The sequence below is a fragment of the Gorilla gorilla genome, chromosome 14 (assembly GCF_029281585.2).
Source record: "Gorilla gorilla gorilla isolate KB3781 chromosome 14, NHGRI_mGorGor1-v2.1_pri, whole genome shotgun sequence".
Taxonomy (NCBI): Eukaryota; Metazoa; Chordata; class Mammalia; order Primates; family Hominidae; genus Gorilla; species Gorilla gorilla.
Genome location: NC_073238.2, coordinates 57,739,522 through 57,765,584, shown reverse-complemented (window position 1 = coordinate 57,765,584; position 26,063 = coordinate 57,739,522). Strand labels below are relative to the sequence as shown.

Below are 26,063 nucleotides of genomic sequence, written 5' to 3'. Positions count from 1 at the left end.
TCATTGCACTAGTGAAGGGTCTCTGCCATGGCCCTACCTCTGTGGCAAGCAAGTTCATGCCTAGGTCCCAAGGCTGCCTGAGACATCCTTTGAAATCTAGGTGGAAGCAGCTGTGCCTCACAGCTCTTGCACTCTGTAAGCCTCAGAATTACGACCATATGGAGGCTGCCGAGGTTTACAGCTGCAGCTGGGTCCACTCAAGCCACAGCTGGGGAGGCTGAGGAATACCGTAACAGAATGTGGGGAGCAGAGACTTGAGATTGCCCTGGGCAGTGAGTCTCCAGATCCCCCAGGCACCCTGGGCCCCTTCCTCAAAACCATTCTGCCCTCAAAGCCCTAGCACTCTGGGCCCATGATGGGAGGGGCAGCCTCAAAGATCTTCAAAATGTGTTTAGAGCCATTGGTCCATTGTCAATGGCTCCTGGCTTTCTTCTAAAGCACCTGACTTCTATCGATACTAATCTCCTTACCAAACAGTCACTTGGTCATGCACTTGGTTTTCTCTTCTAAACGCACTTATTTTTTATTCTCCACATGTCCAAGCTGAAAATTTCCCAAATGCTCACAATTTGAAATAATGGAAAATTCAGAATTTACTCCACCAAATATTCTAGTTAATTGCTCTTAAGTTCTGCATTTCACAGAGTCCTAGGACAGGACAGAATTCAGCATAATTCTTTGCCATTTTATAACAAAGACGGCCCTTCCTCTAGCTTCCAGTACCCTGTTCCTTATGTCCATCTGAGATCTCAACAGAATAATCTTTACTGTTCATGTTTATACCAACATTCTGTTCACAACCACTTAAGTAATCCATAAAGAAGTCAGGCTTTCTCTAGTCTTCTGCTTCTTCTTAGCGCTCACCACAATTGCCCTTAATGTTCTGTTCATGACGGTGCAGGCTTTTTCCAGCATTTACCCATTACCATTCCAGCTTCTACCCATTACCCAATTCCAAAGGTGTTTCTACATTTTCAGGTATTTATTACAGCATCATCCCATTCTTCTGGTACCAATTTCTGCCTTTGTTTGTTGTTCCTATAACAAATACCGTTGATTAGGTAATTTATAAAGAATAGAAATTTATTTTCTCACAGTCCTGGAGGCTAGAAAGTTCAAGATTAAAGCACCAGAAGATTCTGTTGTCTGTGGTGCTGGCTGCTCTCCACTTCCAAGATGGTTTCTCTGGAGGGGAATATTGCTGTGTTTGCACGTGGTGGAAGGCAGAAGGGCTAGCTACCTGAATGCTGTGTGAAGCCTCTTTTATAAGGGCCTTGATCACATTCATGAGGGAGGAGTCCTCATGGCCTAATCATCTCTTAAAGGCTGTACCTCTTCACACTATCACATTGGCAACACCTGAACACATTTCAACCCTAGAACTCTCCTTGATTAGACCTTCCATGGCTAGGAAACAGGGAGGGTATAGGAGAATTCAAGCCACTGTGGGCTTTTAGCTCCTCTGTTCAGTACAATATTGTATGGGTCTGGCAAGGACAAAGTAGTGTGGCTTAGTGAGCCCTTGCAAAATGAATGTATCCAGAGGAACTATATGTTAAATCTATAAATGATGAGATTCCTGCCAAGCTTTTTTTGAATTAAAGTCCCGAATATGCGGGAAATAAGAATGTTCATTAATGCAAAAAGACATTTCTAAATGAATGTTAGAAATCAAACAGTCTTTGCTTTTATTGCTTCTAGGGAATTATAGCCACCATCATTTTGTGGCTCAGTGCTTGTAAAATACAGTACATCTTTATATTATACTTTCCAGAGTAAAAGCGTGTATGGTTTCTGTCCACAGTGACAGACATGTTTTCTTGAACAACACCCAGGAAAGGTCACATTGGAGATTTGAGTCTCAAGCCCTATGATTTAAATTTAAGGCTAAGTTTAAAATTGGCACATCTAGAGCTTGCCAAGCTCCATTAAAAGCCATGGTGTCATTTTGGATTACAGTTAAATAGAACAGGACCCCATGGGATCGTGTACCTCTCTTGGTAGCAGTATGTTGATTTTCTTTGTACTATGACCTGGCTGTGTTGTTAGGTTAGGTATCTACTTTCACACCAAATCCTGGAAAATAATGTCTGATTTCATGAACCTATGTTTTTCTAAAGTATATCATATTCTGGCTTTTCAATTATAATAGAATTTCTGTAAATGCCTAATCATGTCTGTCTGTTTACTTATAGTTGATCTTAAATGCTACTTTCTTCACTGAAGCCTTCTTGATTCCATTCATCCCCAACAGAAAGGATCTCCAATTCCTCTGAGCTTCATAGCACATTTTCCATCACTGATACCACCCATGATCTGTTATACAACAATACTACTAATATTTCCTAACTTTTTTTTTTTTTTTTTGAGACAGAGTCTCACTTTGTCACCCAGGCTGGAGTGCAGTGGCACGATCTCAGCCCACTGCAACTTCTACCTCCCAGGTTCAAGCAATTCTCCCTGCCTCAGCCTCCTGAGTAGCTGGGATTACAGGCATGCACCACCATACCTGGCTAATTTTTGTATTTAGTAGAGACGGGGTTTCATCATGTTGGCCAGGCTGGTCTCGAACTCCTGACCTCAGGTGATCTGCCTGCCTTGGCCTCCCAAAGTGCTGGGATTATAGGCGTGAGCCACTGCATCCCGCCAACATTTCCTAACTTTTGATGAGTTCTTATTGTATGTTACTCAGTGCACAAAGCACTTTATGTGGCTTCTCTTAATCCTCAAACAGCCTTTGCGGGAAATACATCCTGCAGATAAGGAGGCTAAGTTATACAGTTTTATTACCTTGCCCAAGGTCATACAGCCAGGAAGTAATGAAGCAGGAACACCCCCGCCAGTTTGGTTTCAGACCCCATTATTACAAACACCTACTGGTACCACCTTCTTATGGTTTTTGACATCCTAGTTGTATCTCTCTGCAAGACAGTTAAGATGCTTGACTAAAAGGCTATCTTGATTATTGCAGTGTTCCTGGAATTTTCCAACTTATTGTTTGGCTCATAAGTATATAATGAATAGTGGCTGAATGAATGTTTAAAAATTGTCATTAGGATTTTATAAAAAATGGGCCTACTAGTTTAGGTATTTAATCTGAAAATTTGGTTGTTGGTTTTTTTGTTGTTTTTTTTTTGTTTGTTTTTGTTTTTGTTTTTTTTTGAGAGAGTCTCACTTACTTGCCCAGGCCCGAGTGCAGTGGTGAAATCTTGGCTCACTGCAGCCTCCGCCTCCTGGGTTCAAGTGATTCTTATGCCTCAGCCTCCTGAGTAGCCAGGATGAATTGGTGTGCACCACCACACCTGGCTAATTTTTGTTTTTTGTTTTTGTTTTTGAGACGAAGTCTCGCTCTGTCACCCAGGCTGGAGTGCAGTGGTACGATCTTGGATCACTGCAAGCTCTGCCTCCCGGGTTCACACCATTCTTCTGCCTCAGCCTCCCAAGTAGCTGGGACTACAGGCACCCGCCACCATGCCTGGCTAATTTTTTGTGTTTTTAGTAGAGACGGGCTTTCACAGTGTTAGCCAGGATGGTCTCCATCTCCTGACCTCATGATCCACCCACCTCGGCCTCCCAAAGTGCTGGGATTATAGGCATGAGCCACCGCACCTGGCCAATTTTTGTATTTTTTGTAGAGACAGGGTTTCACCACATTGGCCAGGCTGGTCTCGAACTTCTGGACTGAAGTGATCTGCCTGCCTTGGCCTCCCAAAGTGCTGGGATTATAGGCGTGGGCCACCATGCCCTGCCTGAAAATTTGTTTCTGAGTGGTATGAAGTAAACAGAATGCTAGTGTATGAGATTTTAAGAAGAGTTGCTATTCATTTCACATTCCTCTCACTTAGTTTAGATCATTGGTTCAAGTCTTTTTTCTTCATTCTTTGTCAAGCTCACCTTTCTTCTTTCATGCAAAGATAAACTAGCTCTGTTTTCCTCTGTTCTTTTTCCTTTTTCTTTGTGTAATAATCCTAGGCTCTGGTTCTGTAGAATTTGAAAATACCATCCATCATTTTCCCTTGTTTCTTTATTCATGACTGAAGCTTTTGTGGCCAAAAATCCAATAAACTAAAAATTTCAAAAGTTATACATGACCTTCCTGGCTCCATCATTTTCTAGTCTCTCTAAGGGACTTTTGGTCCTGCGGTGGGGCCATGAGCTAAAAGGTTCAGGACAGACAAAAGTCTGTGGCATCCAAAGCTGTAATTTCAAGGGACGTGTTGAAGCATTTATTTGGTGAGCAGTAGCCCTGCAACACAGTGTGAGAGTGGGTACTGGGACAGCTGGTGGTGGGTAAGTTGCAGGGGGTCTCTGTGTTGCACTGGAACCATCAGAAACAAACATAGAGATAGCTGACTAAAAACGAGAATGGAAATCCAACTAGAGCCCTCGCTTTGTCACCCTCAGCCATTAAGGTGAATGTAGCCACAAAGAGATACAGTAATATCACTCAGTAATAGCCACAGAGGATGTGGGCTCAGTTCCTGATGCAATCAGGAAAACTAAGTGTTCTCATTCATCAGGACAGTGGAGGAGCTGTGGGTCACATGGACAGGCCAGAGGAAGATGAGAAGTTTGCAGTGCCAGCCTTGATGTAGCGCTGCATGTAATCCCACACCAAACACAAAGGAGCTTCTCAGTTTCCAGCAAGTTCTCTCTTTGTCTAAGGAAGAAAAGTTGGTAGAAAAAAAATATACTGCTTAAAGCTGGGCATTTGTATTTATGTGGGCCTGACTGAATAAGACAATATTTAATATAAAACTAAAGTAAATTAGGCAAGACAAGTTCTTAATTAATTAGTAATATTTGAATTAATTTAGTATTTTGCAGCATTATCTGTTCTCTTGTCAGTTCTGTTTGGGAAATATTTTTCTAAATCACCAAGGCTACAGAGTGAGATGAGGGAAAGTACCTGCCCTGAGGCCTTTGAACTTTGATGGTTACAGGTTCTAAGCCTGAGGTCAGCAATCTGTGCATTTTTTTCTCATCTGTAAAATGGAGCCAATACTTTTCAATTGCAGTGTTGTTTGTATTAAAGATCCCAGATTTAAAAGCCACTTGCACAGTGCCTTATATCTGGTAGACACTCAGTAAATACTGTCACTGCTCTTGTGCTCATACCCTGCCCACAGTTATTCAATCCCAGCCTAGATAAGAGGAAAAGCAGAGGTTTGCTTAGTTATAAATACTCCTGACTTTTAGAAATTTCTAAATACGATATTGAAAGGTTACTGTCGCACTCTGCCATTGATGAATAAGATGATTTGGGGTACAAAATTGATAGAAATTAATAACATCATGCTGATAATACATATAAGTGATAATAATACCGTTACAGGCAGTAATGATACTTTAGACATATCCTAACGGTGTGCTTTTCTTTGCTTCCAGAAGCCTCTGGTATGTCAGAACCATGCTGTCTTCCATGGGACTTCCTTTGTGAAGAGCATCCATTTAAAAGACTTTTATGAATACATGGTTTCAATCAAGTCCCCAGAGAACACATTTGTCTTCTGAGCTGCTGGCAGTTTTGAGGTTTGTGTTAATTTTTTCATTTTTCTTACTGAAGATATTAAGTTTGAGGGATATTTTTTAATGGAAAATATTTGTACTCTATTTCAATTAGAACTCTGGGGGTAGATTTTAAACAGATTTTCATTTCTTAATTTCATTGAAAGTTAGATTTAAATGAAAATAAATATCTTGTCATACTTATTTATGTATACCCTGTGGAATGTAACAAGGATATTAGAAATAAAATATACCCCACATTGACTTAAAACAAATTTTATTTTTGTGTTTATAAATTCTAACTGAATAGATTCAATAAATTTATGCCAAGCATCTACATATATCAGATTTAGTTAAGTACTTTCAATTGTTTAAGACCTTGTGGATAAATTATATTTTGAAACGTTGAAAATCAAAACTGAATTTGTCAATATCAACTAGTATTATCATTTTTCAAATTATAAAAACTCAGTGCCCTGAGTGTTTTCATTTAGTTCTACCAGAGGATATTCACCCTATGATTTATAAATGATAGAATAGGACTTGTTTGGGGTTTTGTGTGTGTGTGTGTGTGTATGTGTATTAACAGTCTGAAAAATTACTAACAATATTGTTGCTTACTCAAGGAAAAAGCTTGCTAGTAGAGCAAGCATTTCATTTTGGAAATACATGTTTGCTGTTGAGATAGTACCAAGTAAAACACTTTTATTTTGAAGGTACTTTCTGACAAAGACCTAACCAAAGGCTAAATTCAGTCCATGCATCTTTCAAAGCTGGAAAAGGAAACAGGATATAGGATAAGGCTTGGTACATTGAGTGGATGAAAACTAAATGAAGAGCAAAGGAGAAGGAACACAGTAGTTTCTAGCATGACACATCTTTTCCCATAGGCATTTATTTCATTTGGTGGTACTTTTATTCTGTCCACGGTGACAAATGCTTTCTCTCTTAGTAGCCCTTTACTGTGGTTCTACTTTTTTTATTTCTTTTATTTCTACTAAGAATCAAAGTAGATTTTACTGTAGTGCTGGGCTAGACTCCAGTTTTCCCACTGTACCCTTCGCTGTTGGGCCTCATGATTAACCCCCATTGAACAGTGAGGCAGGGGGTATTTACTAGGGTATGGGGTAGATCGGAAGTTGTGCCTCCATCCTCAGCTCTCTAGCCTGTCAATTCAGTAGGATATCACAGTGTGCTGGAACCTAATAACTGTATCCATAGAAACAGAAGTGCTGGGAAGGACGTGAGAAGTTACCTAAATGCTCCTCCCTAGTCTACAAGCAAGATTCTGCGTGAACTGTCTGAAACCAATAAAAATTCATTTGTTTTCAAACCTTCATACCCAGGGATCCAATTTCCTTTTTTTCTTAGTTTTTTTTTTTTTCATTTATTGTGGTTAAAACACACACACACACACAAAACATGAAATCTACCCTTTAACAAATTTTTAAGTCCATACTTTAGTGTTGTTAACTCTCTGCATGTTGTACAGCAAATCCTTACAATTTTTTCATCTTGCTTAACTAAAGTGCTATACCTGTTGTAAAGCAACTCCCTGTTTCTCCTCCCTTCAGCTCTGGCAACTACAATTTTACCTTATTCTACGAGTTTGACTACTTTAGGTACCTCATATGAATGAAATCATGCAGTACTTGTCCTTCGGTGACTGGCTTGTTTCACTTAGCATAATGACCTTAGTTTATCCATGTTGTCACATATGACAGAATTTTCCTTGTTAGGCTTAATAATCTTCTGTTCTACATATAGACCATGTTTACTCATTCATTTGTCAGTGGGCATTTAGGTTCTTTCCACACCCTAGCTATTGCGAATAATGCTGCAGTGAACACGAGTGTGTAAATATCTCTACAAGATCCTGTTTTCAGTTTTTTTGATATGTACCCAGAAGTGAAATTGCTGGATCATATGGTAGTTCTATTTTTAATTTGTGGAGGAATCTTCATACTGCACAGCAGAAGTACCAGTTTGCATTCTCACCCTCAGTGTACAAGGGTTCCAATTTCTCCACAACTTTACTAACCCTTGTCTATTATTTTAAATAATAACCATCTTGAGGTGATACTTCATTGTGGTTTTGATTTGTATTTCACTGATAATTAGTGATTTTGAATATCGTTTCATGTATCTGTTGACCGTTTGTATGTCTTCTTGGGAGAAATGTCTATTCAAGTCCTTTGCCCATTTTTAAATTATATTATTTGGATATTTTGCAGTTGAGTTGTAGGAGTTTATTATATATTTAATATATTAACCCCTTATCAGATATATGGTTTGCAAATTTTTTCCCATTCTGTAAGTTGCCTTTTCACTCTATTGATTGCTTCCTTTGCTGCATGGAAGCCTTTTAATTTGATATAATTCTACTTGTCTATGTTTGTTTTGTTACCTGTTCTTTTCTTGTGATATCTAAGAAATCACAGCCAAGACCAAATATTATGGAGCTTTTTCCCTGGGTTTTCTTCTAGTAGTTGTGTAGTTTCAAACCTTATATTTAATTCTTTAATTCATTTTGGGTTGGTTTTGGTGTATGGTATAAAATAAGGATCCAGTTTTATTCTGTGGCATGTGGATATACAGTTTTCCTAACACAATTTATTGAAGAATAAGTTCTTCCACTTTTGTGGAGTCTTGGAACCCTTGTTGAATATAATTTGATCCCATATATATGGGTTTATTTCTGGACTCTCTATCCTGTTCCATTGGTCCATATATCTGCCTTTATGTCAGTACCATGCCATTCTGACTACTGTAGCTTTATATATTACAATTTTTTCATCTTGCATGACTGAAACTCTATATATAATATATAGAGAGTTTGTTGTTACATTTCGACATCAGGAAGTATGAGGCTTCCAAATTCAACAGCATACTGCATACTGCTGTTGAATTTGGTTTGCTAGTATTTGTTGCTAGCAAAAAAGTTGCTAGTATTTTGTTGAGAATTTTTGCACTTATATTCATCAGGGATATTGGCCTGTAGTTTTCTTGTGGCATGGTTGACTTTGGTATCAGGCTTATGCTGGCTTCATAAAGTGAGTTAGGAAATGTTCCATCCTTTTCAATTTTTTAGAAGAGTTTGAGAAGGATTAGCATTAGTTCTTTAAATGTTTGGTAGAATTATCTGGTGAAGCTATCTGATATAGGACTTTTCTTTGTTGGAAGATTTCTAACTACTGACTCAATCTCCTTACTAGTTATCGGTCTGTTTAGGCTTTCTATTTTTTCTCTATTTAGTCTTGGTAGGTTGTATGTTTCTAGAAATGTATCTGTTTCATCTAGGTTATCTAACTGGTTGGCATATCATTGTTCCTTGTAGTCTCTCATAATCCTTTTTATTTCTGTGATATCAGTTGTAATGTCTTCTCTTTCATTTATGATTTCAAGTCTTTCTCAAGAAAGCCGATGTAATTTCTGAGCTCATATCATGTTAATTTATTTCTGCTTCCATTGAAAAAGAAAATTTATTGGTCAGACTTCCCCTGTATCATCCTAGTCTCAGTTTTTAAATCATCCTTTTTCTCTTTGGGAGAGATAAGCCCATTTTTAAAACTTTTCCTATAAATCTGCATAATCCAAAATTTTAATTATCCTCACAGTTCTTTCCTGAGTCTCTTAAGTTCCCTACATTTCACTTAAGTTTTAGAGGCCAAATAGGTTGAAGGAACATTGAAAATCATCTATTGATGTTTCTTCATCAGGGCAGTATTGGCATTTTAAGTGGGACAGTTCTTTGTGATGCAAGGTTGTCCCATGCATGTTTAGAATGTATAGTAACCGTCCAGGTGCAGTGGCTCATGCCTATAATTGCAGCACTTTGGGGGGCCGAGACGGGTGGATCACCTGAGGTCAGGAGTTCAAGGCCAGCCTGGCCAACATGGTGAAATCCCATCACAACTAAAAATACAAAAAAATTAGCTGGGCGTGGTTGTGGGCGCCTGTAATCCCAGCTACTTCAGGAGGCTATGGCAGGAAAATCGCTTGAACCCGGGAGGTGGAGGTTGCAGTGAGCCAAGATCACGCCATTGCACTCCAGCCTGGGCAGCAAGAGAACAGCTCTGTCTCAAAAAAAAAATAAAAATAAAAATAAATAAAAGAATGTTTAGTAACCACAGTTCTCAGGAACCAAAAGCCAACATCTCCCCCAACCCCAGTTATTGTAATAACCAGACTCAAACCTTCTTTCCCTTGTCCAGCAGTGGAGGTCTGCAACTGCCCAGACTACAGAAACTTCACTTAGAGCTGACAGTGCCCAAATGGGCAGAAAGATGGAGCTGGGTGTAGCCCCCTTTTTCTAACTCCGGGTACCATTCTCTTTCCATTCTATTGCACTTCTACTCTGAGCTTACATTTATTTTTTAGCTGCCTAGAAATACACTAACATACGTAAATGGATGGATAGACTCTTTCGAAGAACGAGAAATTCTGGTTTGGTGTTTAAAGGAGATCATTTTTCTTGATATAGGAACATGGATGAGGGAAAGATAATATTAGAACTCAGTACAGGAAAATGGCAGAGAGAGGACAGCTCTTGGATATGGAGATGGAGACAGGCTTGGACCTCAGGAGAAGTGGTGGGGCTGATGCCACAAAGGTGGCCGGTCAGTTACTGAGAACGGAAAGGGTAGAAAATCTGAAATCTGCAAGATGACTGGGAAAAGGTAAGTAATAAAGTAGTAGTTTTTTTTTCACTTGCTTTTCACCAAGCACCATAGTTTCAGCTGTCTGCTCTAGGCCACAAGCTTCCTCAGAAAATCAAGGATCGGTTTGTGGGGAGCTCAAAGAACCCTTGATTACAGCCTAACTGCTCTCTCCCTTTAGTCCCAACATCCTTGGCCTCACCCCCTGCCGTCCCCCTCAACACTTCTGCCTTCTGCCTCACTTACTTACTGTTGCCAACATCCAGTTCCATCTTTATGCATGCGGAGTATGGGGAAATGACTTGACAACTTCTGTTTCTCCTGATTTCTCCAAGGGCTCAAGTAAAGTTATAAACTAAAAGGAGAGGACATAGAAACAATTGACCTTTGGGGACTTTCTCCTCCAAAGGCTTGGGGAATTTCTCCTCCAAAGGCTTGGGGAATTTCTCCCCCGAAATGGCTCTGACCTCTTGAGGCTTTTACCATAATATAATATGAATACAGCCTCTCCATGAAAAACCAAAGTATCATTCACTACTATTTTCTTTGGGTTTAAGAAATCATTGAATTCCTCAGTACACAGGTTACTTAATAATAAAATGAGAAGAATTCATGAATTAACAATACAGTTTCCAGTAGGGGTATCTCAATTTTTATAGTGGGATTACAGTTAATATCTGCCTCAGCTTCCACAAAATACACACGGTGAGTACAGTGTTGAAAATGAGAACTGGACTAAAGGGTCCTTTTCTTTGATTTCTAGTAAAATGAGGAATACTACATGATAAGATGTATCATCTATGAAAAGGCTACATTTATGGGAATAGAAAAAATAATATCAAAAGACTTTCATTATGTTGTGTTATTTAATTATTTAAAGCTTTATGAGTGAGTTCCTGAGTCAGGTTTTTAAAATATGGGGATTTTTCTGTCTCGTCTTCTTTTTTGCATAGGACATCAAGTTATATTTGGCTTCTCAGAATTTCTCATTTCCTGAAATGCACTACTAGCTGTATAAACATGGAAGAATAAATATTAGATTTATGAGAACACGTTCCTCTACTAGTTGAAAAATAACATATAATAAAAAATACAAGGATGTAATATTGAAAATTATAGATCAATATGCCCTCTTATTGTGGGCGTATATCTAATCCTCATGCATGGAGTCTGTTTTTTCAGAAAAATGCACACTGTATAATACCACTTGTGTCTGTGATTTATTTCTACCCCTCATATTTAATAATATATCTTAAGTGACTCTTGCCTTACTAGTGAAATGTTTCAGGCTTATTTTCCACTGTGATTTAAGAAATGAAAAAAAAAAAAAAACCCAAAAAACCTCTCTGGCTCCTTGCCATTAATTCTAAGAATTACACGATCCAAAATTAATAAAATGTTAGTAGGTTTCCTTCCTGCTGGAGTCCCCCAGCACCCAGTGAATGAGCTCCTTGGGGATTATGTTAGAAAATGTTTATTGGCAATTTTGAAAGAAAAGGAAGTCTTTGCGAGGAGCTTAAAAAAGTAATATTAATTGCAATCTTGCCCAGCTAATCAACACTTGTAAGTGTGCAAATTGTTATTCCAAAATCCAGACTCTATAAACATTTTTAGAAACAATGAAAACTTGGCATCTATTAACTGTGTCCCTTAAACCTCATATTCACACCCCATAAGGAAGAAAAATAGTAACTCAAATAAATAGTGTATGAGTTGAAACATTCTTTTAAAGCTGGAGGACTCAATATAACTACATTCAGATAATTCACTTCCACCTGAAAATGACCATTCATTTGCCAAAAGTGCCACTGACTTCTCATTGCAAGGATAGTCCTTTCTTCTACAGTAAGTCTCCATTGTTTCTCTTTCTGAAGATGGAAAATAATCAGACTTGTATATTCTCAGCTCAGCTCAGAAATAAGAAAGTTAGACTTAATAGAACAGCTCCTTCTAATTGTCTCAATTTCTACAGCTTTCTTTTTTTAGACAACAAATTTCAAAAAAGTGTTAATTTTTATTGTCAAGTAGCTTAAACCTACAGAAAAGAGCAAAGCGTATGTATTCACCCCCATATTTAAAAATTTTTAAATGTTCTTCAGATATCTACTTCTCCTTTCCCAGAGGTACTATCATGATAATAAGGTTGTTGTATATTATACCATTTATCACATATATAGTTATAATTAATCTCTCTCTATATATGTGTGTATACATATATATGTATGTGTATATATATGTATACACATATATATGTGCAATATTTTTTAAGTTTACATAGATGGGATCATACTGAATATATACCTTTGGAACTTGTTTTTTCTCAATTTTTTTTTTTTTTTTAGAATTCTCTCTGTTAATATATGGAGATCTGTTTCATTCATAGTGGTTAACTGTTGTATAGTTTTCCACAAATGAAGTATGTTCACTTTCTCATAATAGAACCAGTCTGTTGCTGTTTCTGGACAATTACCTGCCTGCACCCACCCATCTCCTCTTTTACAGTGGATATGTGAGGTGACTGTATGATGCTGCTATGTCCCACCTACCATAGAAGAGGCACTTGGGAAATATCTGTTCCGTACATTCTGCTACAAAAATCTCTCACTTCCTTCTTCCTAATGGTGCTTCTGTCTTGTTGTTTCTGTTGAATGTGCCTCTATCCTTTTCTATTGATTTTTCCATGAGTAGTTTCTAATGTAGCTTTACTCGTTATATCTCAATCAACTATAATTGTGTCTGAAGAGTGGGAAATGACAAGGGAAACAGAACAAAGACAAACTAGAGAGAGTAAAAGAAGGAAGAAGGGGTTATTTCCCCCCTTTAGCTTCTAAGGGTTCAGTTGGTGTCCAGGAGAGTTACTTTTTGAAGTACATTTGCACATTCTTTTACACTTCATTATCTGGGAGGTCAGCTAGTTTTTGAGGACTTTTCTCTTCCATTAGACAAATAAAAAATTTCTTTTTGTCTCTTTGTTTCAGAACCACATTAGAAAAATATGCATTTTTTTTAAAGTTTAGTATGTTGTTAAATGTTCCAGATGTATCTCAAGTTAAATGTTGTTTAGTGTCTGGTACCTTCACTAAATGAGAGCTATCAGAAATTCTCAAGTGAATACATATTTGTATTTTTGGTAGATTTTAGGCTTGTTTTATGGAGTGTTATACCTAGCATGTGCTCAATAAATCTTTTTTTGAATTACTGAATGAATAAACAAAGTAACAAATATTTGTAGCGATTACAGTAATATTTGTAGAGGTTACATGGTCATTTGACTTGGAGAGATATTAAAATTTCTATTAATCATCTTTCATCTATTCAAACACTCTAACACTTCAATGCTTAGACCTCCTGTAATTGAAAACTGAGGTCTATAAACAAATACAAGATTAGAGTTAACTGAGACCATCCATTCCCAAGAGTTATTAAAATTAAGGTCTGCGTTTAAGGTTCCCACCTTATTTAGGGCTCTAAAAAAGTGTCCTTTATGGTAAAATTTTAAGAGCTGTATATCTTAGAGTTTAGGCTCTTCTCAAATTCTGTTTTGCTATTCTAAGAGATTAAAGCCTTTCTTTTTTTTTTTTTTTGGTCAGTTATGTTTTTGTATGTGATTGTGGCCTGGGCCAATGCCACCACTAAGAAAATGGAACTTTTAAAAATTCAAGAGTAAAAGCCACTATATCTAGAACTGACACAGCCTTTCCTAGGTTCAATCATTACCCTTTTAAATTATTTATTCCCTTCCATATCTGGAAATTATTAGGCTGTAAATGATCTCACCACTTCTCAAATATGATTTGGTTTATGAAAAGATTAATTAATAAGTATTGAGAACTTCCTTTGATTTTCCTTAGCAATGTTCTGGTCTTTTCTGAAAGTTGAGTTTATAGGATTTCCCTCTCCTTAATCTTCATTTTTGTTGTATTCGATGGAATTCTACTAAGCTACAATATTTATGCCAAGTTTCATTTTCAGCAGACTTTCATAATTGAGCCTAAATCATCAGAAAATAGAGTTCCTGTCAGAAATGTTGGCACACGTTCCCTATCGCTGCCCCGCTGGCCATCTCCACACTGCTTAGGCTGTTGTGGACATGTGGAATCAGCAGGGAAATGCTTTTCACTTTTAGCTCACATATGTTTTTAAGTAGAATTTTTCTGTAGTGGTACTGATATCCCCAGTATGAGATTAGTAGTGCTATTTTCTTAATGGTCAAATTTTGATATTTATCAATAGCCATCATAATGATAGATCTGCTGATGGCATCTGGCACATTAATTTATAAATGTGGTAGAATTCCAACACCGTGTAAACTCTTTCTGGTGGATTTTACTTTAGAAAATCAACTCACTGCTCTTCCAATCTGTCTGCCTTCAAGTTGTTGCATGAGGATTCAGCTCAAATCACCAGCAAACCTGCAACTTCTTTACCTCCTTCTCCCTTTCTCTGTGGGTAGGCCCATTCTCTCAGGAATACCAGACAAGAGGGTCAAGCTACCGAGAAACATGAGAAAACATGTCTACTAATAGACCTGCTGAAATCACTCTATATTTGTTTTTCTTTTCTTTTTACATCAGGGTCCATATTAATTTTTCTTAAAAAATTAATAGTTAGACCACCAATGGCTTAGCAGGAGGAAGATTGGTCATGGTATTGGATTCTAAATTTTTCAAGTACAGTTTGAGAAAATATTCATCAAACTTTGAAATAGAATAAAGAAGAGTGAGAAAAGTAAGTGTAGGTCTTAATTCCAGTGAGAGGAATCAGCAACTTCATTTCAAATACATTGAAACCTGAATTTGGAATCTTTCATACAGAAACTGCAAAGCAAAATTTAAGGATATGCAATGCATTATTCCCAAAAGTGTTGAGAAGACAAAATTAGATTAACAGGTCTAAGCAAAAAGCAAAGCTAGTAAGTGTTAGAAACTTAGAAAAATCTTAAATTTCAAGTGTGCTCTTAATACTTGAGACATAGACATAAATAATTAAGCACAAAGAGTCTCAAGGATGCTTGTGTAAGAGACAAAATTAATATAGGGAAGCCTCCTTAATTAGGGTGAACTAGGGAGAGAGCACACTTGTTGGAAGTAGGTGATGTTTCATTTCAAGGGCAGTTGTACACTCTCAAGTAAATCCAATAATATAAGCTTGTTCCTGATGGGAACCTCAACAACAACAAAAACCCTCGCTATCTTGCTTCACGAATATCTAATTTTCCCCTATGAGTTTTGCTCCAGGATGATACATAGTGGAAGGAATCACGAAAGTTTGGCCTTTCACCATCTTAAGCAACTTGTATTAATTTTAAAAACCTAAGCCAGTGGTAAACTTAATTTGAATATAGATGTCCTAATATACTTTTTTGACAAATTCATTACTATTAAAAGGATGTTTTAAGATTACAGGTGTATTGGTGCTGTAGCCCAGAATGATGATTTCCAAGTGACGATGTTCATTTACATATAGCATTTTATTTCCCGTTAACAGTTAGGATTTACTCAAGGGGAAGAAAAATAAGACATTAAAGTGCAGGGCACCTGACTTCCTGCTTCTGTCTCCATTCAGAGAAAGAGGTTACAGAGTACAGACACCCCAGCACCCCTAGCACAGGAGAGATAAGGGGAGGAAAAGATAAGGACTAGGAAGGGAGATTGCCAACCAGCTTTCTCTTCCCTATTAACCCAAAATTTGGCATGCAGCCAGTGTTTCTTTAATTTTTTCTTTAGCTTCTATTGATAGCCCAGAGATGAGTGTGTATGCTGGAGGTAGGAGAGGGACTTCCCTTTTAAATAGACACAAGAGAACTGCATATTTTTATGAAAAGGACATTTTTGAAGTTCTTTCCTAAAATGTGGACAACACTTGAATAAATACTATAGGCAAACATTTTCAAGATAAAATTTCTGAGATCATTTCCACTCATTTAGAATTTTACACGCACACAAAAGACTGTTAGTTACTGAACAATGCCATCACTGTTAGAAATTCCATCCTAAATTTTAGCAGAGAATGTGTAATCCCCCCAAAAAAGAAAAGTTAAGGGAATAGAATGTATTTTTCATTTAATTTAAAAGAACTTATTGTTGTTTTAAAATTCTGGATAAAAATCCATTAGTCATAGTTTCTTAGAATTATCACAAGAATATATATTCAACAAGCCAAAGGATGGCAGTCATAGTAGGATGAAACAATGTTCAACATTCTACAGCTCAGTTTGCTCATCAGAAACATTACTAAATTGAGAGACAATGTGAAGAAATTCCACTTGCTTGGAAAATATCTGTTTATAAAAATGATAATACAAGACCCATAGAAAATATAATTTATGAAAACCTATTTTCACTTCTGCCCTTCTTAGCAAAGTGAGACATAACCCACTTAAGAAATTCTACTCCCTTTTATTCCTGTCTGAGAATTCCTGCCATTTGAGAAAATATGCTGTTGCTTAATTTATTGGTTGGAAATGCTAAAATTGTATTTGTGAAATTAATATTGTAAAAAGAGATGACAAGATGTAAATAGTTTTAACCTTTCATTACTCTGTACTTAGAACATTTTTTTCCTGAAATTTCCGTACCCAGCTTCATTTTCCAAAGGTCCTGGAAGACCTGCATAGAACTTGGCTCATATTAGGCTACAATTTAAATGTTTACTGGACAAATAAACAAGAAAAATAATTAAAGGTAGCCTACAAAGGTGAATTTCCAAAAATCCCATAACTTCAGTGGGCTAAATACCAGATGGAGAAGGGTGCTGCAGATATGATGCTCCACATTTTCCTTTTATGCTTCGTCTCCAAGGCCCTACTCTATTTATTGCTGTGGCATCTGGCAGGCTTTCTTTTCTGGGCTCCACATGCTCCGTGCCGTGTGTTAGAATTTTCCTGGAATGAAAGTCAAGGAAATACCGTTTCTAAAAATATGCCTTATGGGGTTTTTTAAATATAATATTTCCTTTCTACTAGCTCATTCACTTAGGGAGCCTAATAAATGGTATTCACATGTAGAAAAAAATCACGGTGAATCTGATTTTTTTCTATGCAACAAACATAACAATTGTTTTAACAAAGTGTGCAAACATTGTCTTCTTTTTCAGGAAGTTTTATTTTTTGTGGGTTTATGGCTACAGACGTTCTATGCTTACTAAAAATAGTAGCTAAAACATTTATTCAGTGCTTATTTATACCAGGAACTGTTTTTTACATATATTGGCAAGTATAGTCCTTTAACAGTCCTGTATAGTAGATATTATTTTTTATATTTTATAAATGAGGAAATTATGCTTAAACTATTTATGAAGCATGGCTAGTAACTTACAAAGCTGGGATTGCTTTCTCTTTTTTTCTTTTAATTTTTCTTTTCATTTTTTTTGTGAAAGTCTTAGTTTTAAAGGATTTTTTTATTTAAACATTTTATTATTCAAATGTTTAACTATTCCAAATAGTTTAAAGAAGTTTACAGTAAATACTCATATACCCACCACTGTGCATCATTCTATCCCTCTATCCATTCATCATTCATGAATATTATTTTTGGACACATTTCTTTCTTTCTTTCTTTCTTTTTTTTTTTTTTTTGAGACGGAGTCTCGCTCTGTCACCCAGGCTGGAGCACAGTGGCACAATCTCTGCTCACTGCAACCTCCGCCTCCTGGGCTTACGCCATTCTCCTGCCTCAGCTTCCTGAGTAGCTGGGACTACAGGCACCTGCCACCACGCCAGGCTAATTTTTTGTATTTTTAATAGAGATGGGCTTTCACCATGTTAGCCAGAATGGTCTCGATCTCCTGACCCTGTGATCCTCCCACCTTGACCTCCCAAAGTGCTGGGATTACAGGCGTGAGCCACCACTCCTGGCTTGGACACATTTCAAAGCAAGTTATAGACATGAGTACATATCCTCCTAAATACTTGAACGTGTGCATTATTACCAGAATTTAAATTTTACGATTCTTTGTTTTTTCTTTTGAGGTAAAGTTTACATATGATAAAACATACAACTTTTATGAGTGAATTTGCGTGAGTTCTGACAAATGTATCTGCCTGTTGCACCCGAATCTATATTACCCCAGAAAGTTCCTGCAGGCCCCTCCCAGTATCCCTACCCCACCAAGAGTAAATCACTTCTTTCAGGCCTTTATATAAATGGAACCATACTCTATATACTCTTTTGTGTCAGGCTCCTTTCATATAGCATAATGTTTTTGAGATCAATCTGTTCTTGAGTTCATTGGTAGTTCTCTACTGCTGAGTTGTATTCCATTTTACCAGTTTGTTTATCCATTCTTCCACATTTCGACTAGTATGAATGAGCTTCTATAAACATTATTGTGCAGATGTTTTTGAGGGCATAGGTCTTCATTTATAGTAGGTCAACATCTAAAAGTAGGATTCTGGTCATAGATAGGTGTACTCTTAATTTTTGAAGAAATTGCCAGATCTTTTCCAAAGTAATTGTTTATATTCCCACCAATAAAACGTGAGAGTTTTAGTGTTCTACATCCTCACCCATATTTGGTGCAGTCTGACTTTTTAGGTTTAGCCACTTTGGTGGGTTTGTGGTGATGTTTAATCATAATCTAATATGCCTTTTCCTTGATGACTAATATGTCGAAATCATTTTCATATGCTTACTGGTCATTTATATAATTTTCTCTGTAAAGTGTTCATTGCAGTTATTTTCCCATTTTTAAATTGGATTATTTGTGTTTTTCTTATTGAGGTATAGAAGTTCTTTATATGTATGAGCCATATATAAAAATATATATGTATGTAAATATATAAACAAGTATTTTATTAGGTATATTTTGCAAGTATTTCTTTCCAATCTGAGCCTTGCTAATTTATTCTCTTAGTGATGTCTTTTGATGAGCAGAAGTTTAAATTTTGAGGTCTAATTTATCAGGGCTTTCTTTTTCTTTCATGGTTAATTATTTTCTGTATCCTGTCTAAAACAAGGTTATCTCTGTTATATATATATATATATATATATATATATATATATATATATACACACACAAATACATACACACACACATATATATGCACATATATATACACACACATATATATAGTTTGAAAACTTTATAGTACAGTTGTAGCTTTTATGTTTAGATTTATTATCCATATTAAATTAATTTTTATTTATTGTGTGAGGTCAGTGTAGAGTTTTTTATTTTCTGTATGATATTTAATTCTTCCAGCACTACTTGAAGACGTTCCTTTCCCCCACTGGAATTTCTTAATGTTATTCTTAAAGATCAAATGACCACATAAATATGCATCTATTTCTGAGCTCTCTGCTCTGTTCCATTGGTTTTGTAGCTCTTTATATATCAGTGTACCAGACTACACTGATTTCTGTAGCTTTATAGTAAGTCTTCAAGTCAGATGGTATAAGCCTTCCATCTTTGTTCTTTTTTTGTTTTTTACAAAATTGGTTTGTATATCCTAGTTCCTGTAAAATTTTAGATTTATCTTAGAATTATGTTGCTGGTTTCTAACAAATTAGCCAAATGGGATTATGATTGGGAATATATTTATTCTAGGGATCAGTTTGGGAAGAATTGACTTCTCACCAATATCAAGCCTTCCAATATATGAACATAGACTATCTCTGCGTTTACATAGATCTTCTTTAAAACATCTCAGTAATATTTTACATAAACATCTTAAATACCTACTATTATATTTATTACTCAGAATTTTATTTTTAAATATTTCAGATAGAATTTAAAATTTTTATTTTTCAAAGTTTCCTGTTAATAGGTGAAACTACAATTGTAGTATTACCCTGATAGCAAAACCTGACAAATACATAAGAAGAAAGGAAACCGTAGACCACTATTCTTTATTAATACAGATAGAAAAATTCTCAGCAAGATACTAGCAAATTGTATACAGCAACATGTAAAAAAGAATATATACCAGAACCAAATATAATTTATCCCACTAATAAAAGGTTACTTAAACATTTGAAAATTAATCGGTGTAAACTCCATATTAATAGAATAAAAGAAAAACATACAATCATCTCAGTAAACTTAGAAATAATATTTGACAAAATCCGTTTCATGATAAATATGCTCAACAAACTAGGAATATAAGGAAACTTTTTAACCAGCTAAAGAACATCTATGGAAAACCCACAACTAACATTACAGTTATTAGTGAAAGACTGAAAGTTTTCCACCTAAGATTAGGAACAAGACAAACATTTCTACTCTACCCACTTCTAGTCAATAATGTACTATTGACTATGAGCTAATAAATGAGTTCTGTGAGGTTGCAACGTATAAAATCAATATACAAAGACCAGTTATATTTGTATACACTATCAAGGAGCAATTTAAAATGAAATTAAGAAAACAATTTTATTTATAATAGCATCAATAAAAAATGCTTAGGAATAAACTTAACAAAAGCAGTGTAAGACATGCACGCTGAAAACTGCAAAGCATCATTGAAAGAGATTAATCATGACCTAAATAATGGTGAAACACACCATAATCATAGAAAGCTTAAGTTAGCAAAATGTCAGTACTCCCCAAATATATCTACAGATTCAGTGCCATCCCTATGAAAATCTTATCTGGCTTTTTTTTTTTTTTTCTTTTTTGTGGAGAATGGGGTCTCACTATATTGCCCAGGCAGATCTTGAACTCCTGGGCTCAAGCTACCCTCCTGATTCTGCCTCCCTAAGAGCTAGGATTACAGATGTGAGCCACTGTGCCTGCTTTGACTGGCTTTTTAAAAGAAATTTATAGCGCAGCCATGGTGACCCAAACCTGTAATCCCAGCACTTTGGGAGGCTGAGGCGGGCAGATCACGAGGTCAAGAGATCGAGACCATGCTGGCCAACATGGTGAAACCCCATCTCTACTAAAAATACAAAAAATTAGCCGGGTGTGGTGGCATGCGCCTGTAGTCCCAGCTACTTAGGAGGCTGAGGCAGGAGAATTGCTTGAACCCAGGAGGCGGAGGTTGCAGTGAGCCGAGATCACACCACTGCACTCCAGCTGGCGACAGAGTGAAACTCTGTCTCAAAAAAAAAGAAAAAAAAAGAAATTTATGATCCTGAACTTCATATGGAAATATAAAGACCCAAAATAGCCAAAACAATCTTGAAAAAGAACAATGTTAGAGGACTCACAGCTCCCAATTTCAAAACTTATTACAAAGCTAGAGTAATCAAGAGTCTTTGGTACTGGCAGAAGGATAGACAGATAGATAAATGGAATGGAATAGAGAATCCATGAATAAACCTATGTATCTGTGGCCAGTTGATTTTCAAAAGGGTTCCAGAGCAATTCAGTGGAAGAAAGAATAGTCTTTTCAACAAATGGTTCTGGGACAACTGGATTTCCACATGTATTAATAATACAAAATAATGAATTTGGATGCTTGTGTCACACCATATACAAAAATTAAAAATGATCCAAGATTTAAATGTAAAAGCTAAAACTATGAAATTCTTATAAGGAAACATAGGTATAAATCTTTATGACCTTGGATTAGGCAATAGTTTCTTGAGTGAAACACCAAAAGCATGTACAGCAAAAGAAAAATATAGATAAATCAGACTTTATCAAAATTTTAAACTTTTGTGCTTCAAAGGACACTAGCAAGAAAGTGAAAAGAGAACTCAAAGATGGAAGAAAATGTTTGCAAATTTTATATTTGATAAAGAGTATACCAGATATATAAAGAAATTTTAAAATTCAGTTAAAAAGACAAATAACCCAATTTAGAAATGGGGAAAAGATATGAACAGACATTTGTCCAAAGAAGATACTATAAATGGCCAATAAGCACATGAAAAAATGCCCAACATTATTAGCCCTTAAGACATGTAAATCAAAACCACAACGTGGTACCACTTCATACCCACTTGGGTTACTATTTTAACTGTCTGTTGAATTACTATAGTCTATCATTTTTAGACAGTAAATATAGTAATATAGTATATAGCAATGTAGTAATTGTCTAAAATTGACAGACAATAACAGTGTTGACAGAGATGTGGTAAATTTGGAACCTTCATGCATTTTGATGGGATTGTAAAGTGCTGTAACCACTTTGATAAAACACCTTGACATTTTCTCAAAAAGTTAATCATAGAGTTATCTCGCTCCTAGGTATAGACCTAAGAGAACTGAAAACATACATTCACACAAAAATTGTACATGAGTGTTCATAGCAATTTTATTCCTAATAACCAAAATAATAGACAACCCAAATAGCCATCAGCTGATGAATGGATGAACAAAATGTGATATACGCGTGCAGCAGAATATTATTCAACCTAAAATCAGAATGGAATACATTTACATGCTACGAAATGGATAAACCTTGAGCACATTAAGCCAGACACACAGACTATATATTGTCTGATTCCATTTATATGAAAAGTCCAGAATAGGCAACTTCACAGGAACAGAAAGTTGAGTAGTGGTTATAAGGGACTGGGCTGGGGGGAATGGGGAGTGACTGTTAATGGGTACAAGACTGCATTTTGTGTGATGAAAGGTTCCGGAATTAGATAAGAAGAATGGTCGCACAACTTTGTGAATGTACTAGAAAGCATTGAACTGTACACCTTAAAAGAGTGAACTATACATTATATAAATTATATCTCCAATAAAAAATAAAGTTGTACTCTATAATTTTCGTAAATCTACTTACTAGTTCTGATAGTTGTTTGGTAGGTTTAATGGGATTTTTTATACAAAATATGCCATTCAGAAAGTTTTGTTCCTTTCTAATTTTTATAGTTGTTCTTTTTCTTTATTATAATGACTCAGACTTCCCATTTGAGGAGTAAATGCTGAGTACAAGTGGTGTGAGTGGACATCTTTGTCTTGATCCTGATTTTATGAGGAATTTTTTATTATATTAACAATCTAGTATAATTTTCACTGTAGAATTTTCAGAGATGCATTTTATTGTATTAGGGAAGTTCTCCTTCATTTCTAGTTGATGAGTGTTTGTTTTTAAATCCTTAGTGGATTTTTACTTTTTTCAAGATTTTTTTCTGTTTCCATTGAATTGTCATATAGTTTTTCTCTTTTATTATTGGAATTTTCCACTGTGTCTTATACCTGATATCAAAAAAATAGACAATATAAGTAGAGAATCCCTCAACAGATTATAGAGCCTAGGGCTACAAGTGGTCAGTATCACTTCTACCCACATTCCTTTAACTGGAACTGGACCTAAATACAAGGGATCATGAGAATTATAGTCTTCCTGGGTGCCTAGGAGAAACATGAAATGATTTGATGAAAACAGAGCAATTAGAGTGATGGTAATGAATAAAAATAAAGCCCTTTTATATATTATTATTTTAAAGTAACAGAAATCTCTTCAAAAGAAGACCCAAATACTGAGGCTGAACAAATAAATGAATGGATGGTAGGTGGTGCAAGCCAGGTTTCTCATTGTCAGGGCAATTTCCATAAGCTAGGAGAGGGGGCTGCAACAAACCCTGTAATGCTGGATTAGAGTTGGACATATCAGCTAACTTCATGTTAGCTTAACTACTATTTAATTTGATAAATATACATACAGACAGACACAGAAATAATTATAGATATGTGCATATAACTGGGTTTGAATATGTATTTATACTTCTTGGCTCTTTCTGCTGAGGGGTCCTGGGAGCAGTGATACCTCAGTAGCATCAAGCACATGCAGTGCCCAGACCGTGGTTTCTAAATATTATCCTCCAATAATAGGAACTAGGGATCCTCAGAGAAATGACTGAGTTTGTGGCTGGGACAGTAAAAATACAAGATCTTGGAGCACATGGTATGCCCTAAAAAAATAAGTGCTCAAAAAACAAAAAGATGTAGGCATGTGAAAGGCATACAGGAACCAATTTAATAGAGCTCCCAGAGACCAAAGCTGGAACAATTTGAGCCACAAAATAAATAACATGGTATTTGATTATAACCCAAAGTATAAAATAAATATGTCTGAGTTCATCCTAATATAAATAAATGATTGAACAAATAAATAAATAGAGTCTTTCTTCTAAAAGAATTCCAAATAGTACAGGTAGATATATCCACCTTCAGATAGTGAAGCTTACCCTCCCCCTTAAATGTGGGCTGGATTTATGACTGACTTCCAAAGAGGGGAACTAGTAACTTCACAGTGAAAAAGCCTGGTAAACATTATCTTAACCAGGTGATTAAGGTTAATATCACCATGATAAGTCAGGCTGATGTCATTTGCCTGCCCTCTGATGTGATGTGATGAGAAGTTTACCTTACCTCGGTGATATTCTTCCCAATAACCCTAATCAGCCAAAAGTGAGGGCATGCTTTAAAAATACTTGGCTAATACACATCAAGACCGTCAATGTCATGGGAAGCAAGAAAAAACTGAGAAACTGTCACAGACCAAAAAAGAATGAAGAGACATGATGACACAATGCAATGTGATATCCTAGACTGGACTGGATCCTGGAACAGAGAAAGGACATTAGTAGAAAGACTGGTAAAATCCAAATGAAGTCTAGAGTTGAGTTAGTAGTGATGCACCAATGTTGGCTTCTTAGTTGTCACAAACGTACCAGGCCATGGTAATGTGAGATGTTAACAGTGGGGGAAAGTGGGGGAGGAGTATGTAGGAACTCTTTGTATTATCTTTGCAATTTTTTCTGCAAATTTAAGATTATTCCAGTATAAAAAATTGTCAAAAACACTAATAATAAGAAGGCCCAAAAGGTGAAACAGATATTGGCAAAGCTCTTGTGGTATGAGTAGAGGTACAGGGCCTGAGTCCTGACTGCTCAGCCTCTTCTCACTCCTCACTCCCTTCCAGGCTGCCTCCCTCCTTCCCCAGGTCCCCAGGGTTCTCTGTCACATATTCTGAAAAGTACTGCCCTGCAGAATTAAATGCAAGCTCCTCAACATGTCTTCTGGGGCCCTTCATATTCTCACCCTTGTCTAGCTTTCATCTTCATCATCTGTTGACCTCTTGCCTCCTATATTTATTTCTGTATTTATTTCCTTCATATATTTTGAAGGCACTTTTTTTCCTCAAGCAGATCCTGACCTTCTTGTTGATTTTGAACATGCTATTTTTTTCAGCTTGGAAGACCATTCTCAAGCTTACCCTCAAAAACTCTTCAGAAATCATCTTAGAATTCAGCTTAAGAGTGAGCCTTCTCTTGAAAGACTCTAAGGGAAAGGGACACCTTTCTGAAATGTTTCTACAATAGCACATGGTTCTAGTTGCCTGTGTGTGTGCCTGTAAGCATGCCTCTTGCCTGCAAATAGTCCACAAGCTCCTTAAGGAGATGTCATTCGTCTCTCTCTGCCAAACGTCAAGCACAGTACCTGCACATAGTAGGTATTCAATAACTGTCAAATAAATGAATGGATGAATAAGAGTAGCAATTTTATTGAAAGTGGATTATTTTCTTTTTTGCAGCCTTTTAATTTATTTGAATCTAGTTGTCATGAAAATACAAATTCAACATTTTAATAAGCAAATTGATCCCAGTTTGTCAGTTTAAAAGAAAAGCATTGGCTTTTTAGGAGTAAGTACTAGCCTCGATTCAGCCAGCATGTATACAACATATTGAGAGTGGTTGGCTATTTTTTCCTTTAAATAACAAAAATTTCACATGGTGCATACTTTACAGTAAATGAAATAAGTACTGTAGTGTTGCTTTTTCAGTCTGCTGGTGTTTGAAGTAGTTGTCAGTAAAGCTAGCTGCATACATTTATCTTCATTAGCCATTCCAAGGTGATGCTTTTTGATGCAGGTGGCCCAGCTCTTCCCAGGCACTTTAATTTGCCAATTATTGTACCCACTATCTGTAGAACAGATAGTGATTAGTTTCACGTTTTGCTCACTGGGCAGCTTAATGTTCTTGTCACCTTACA

At 36.3% G+C, this 26,063-nt stretch overlaps 1 protein-coding gene and 1 long non-coding RNA gene across 3 annotated transcripts in view; both read left to right on the top strand.

Moving 5' to 3' along the window:
- LOC134756982 (uncharacterized) overlaps positions 1-5,532 on the top strand; it is a 176,428-nt gene extending 170,896 nt beyond the window's left edge. Inside the window, exon 5 of the long non-coding RNA XR_010130549.1 lies at positions 5,389-5,532. This is a non-coding gene — a long non-coding RNA (uncharacterized lncRNA). The remainder of the gene's footprint in view (positions 1-5,388) is intronic.
- The window catches only part of ENOX1 (ecto-NOX disulfide-thiol exchanger 1), a 573,843-nt gene that overhangs the window by 298,925 nt on the left and 248,855 nt on the right, over positions 1-26,063 (top strand). The window lies entirely within an intron of this gene.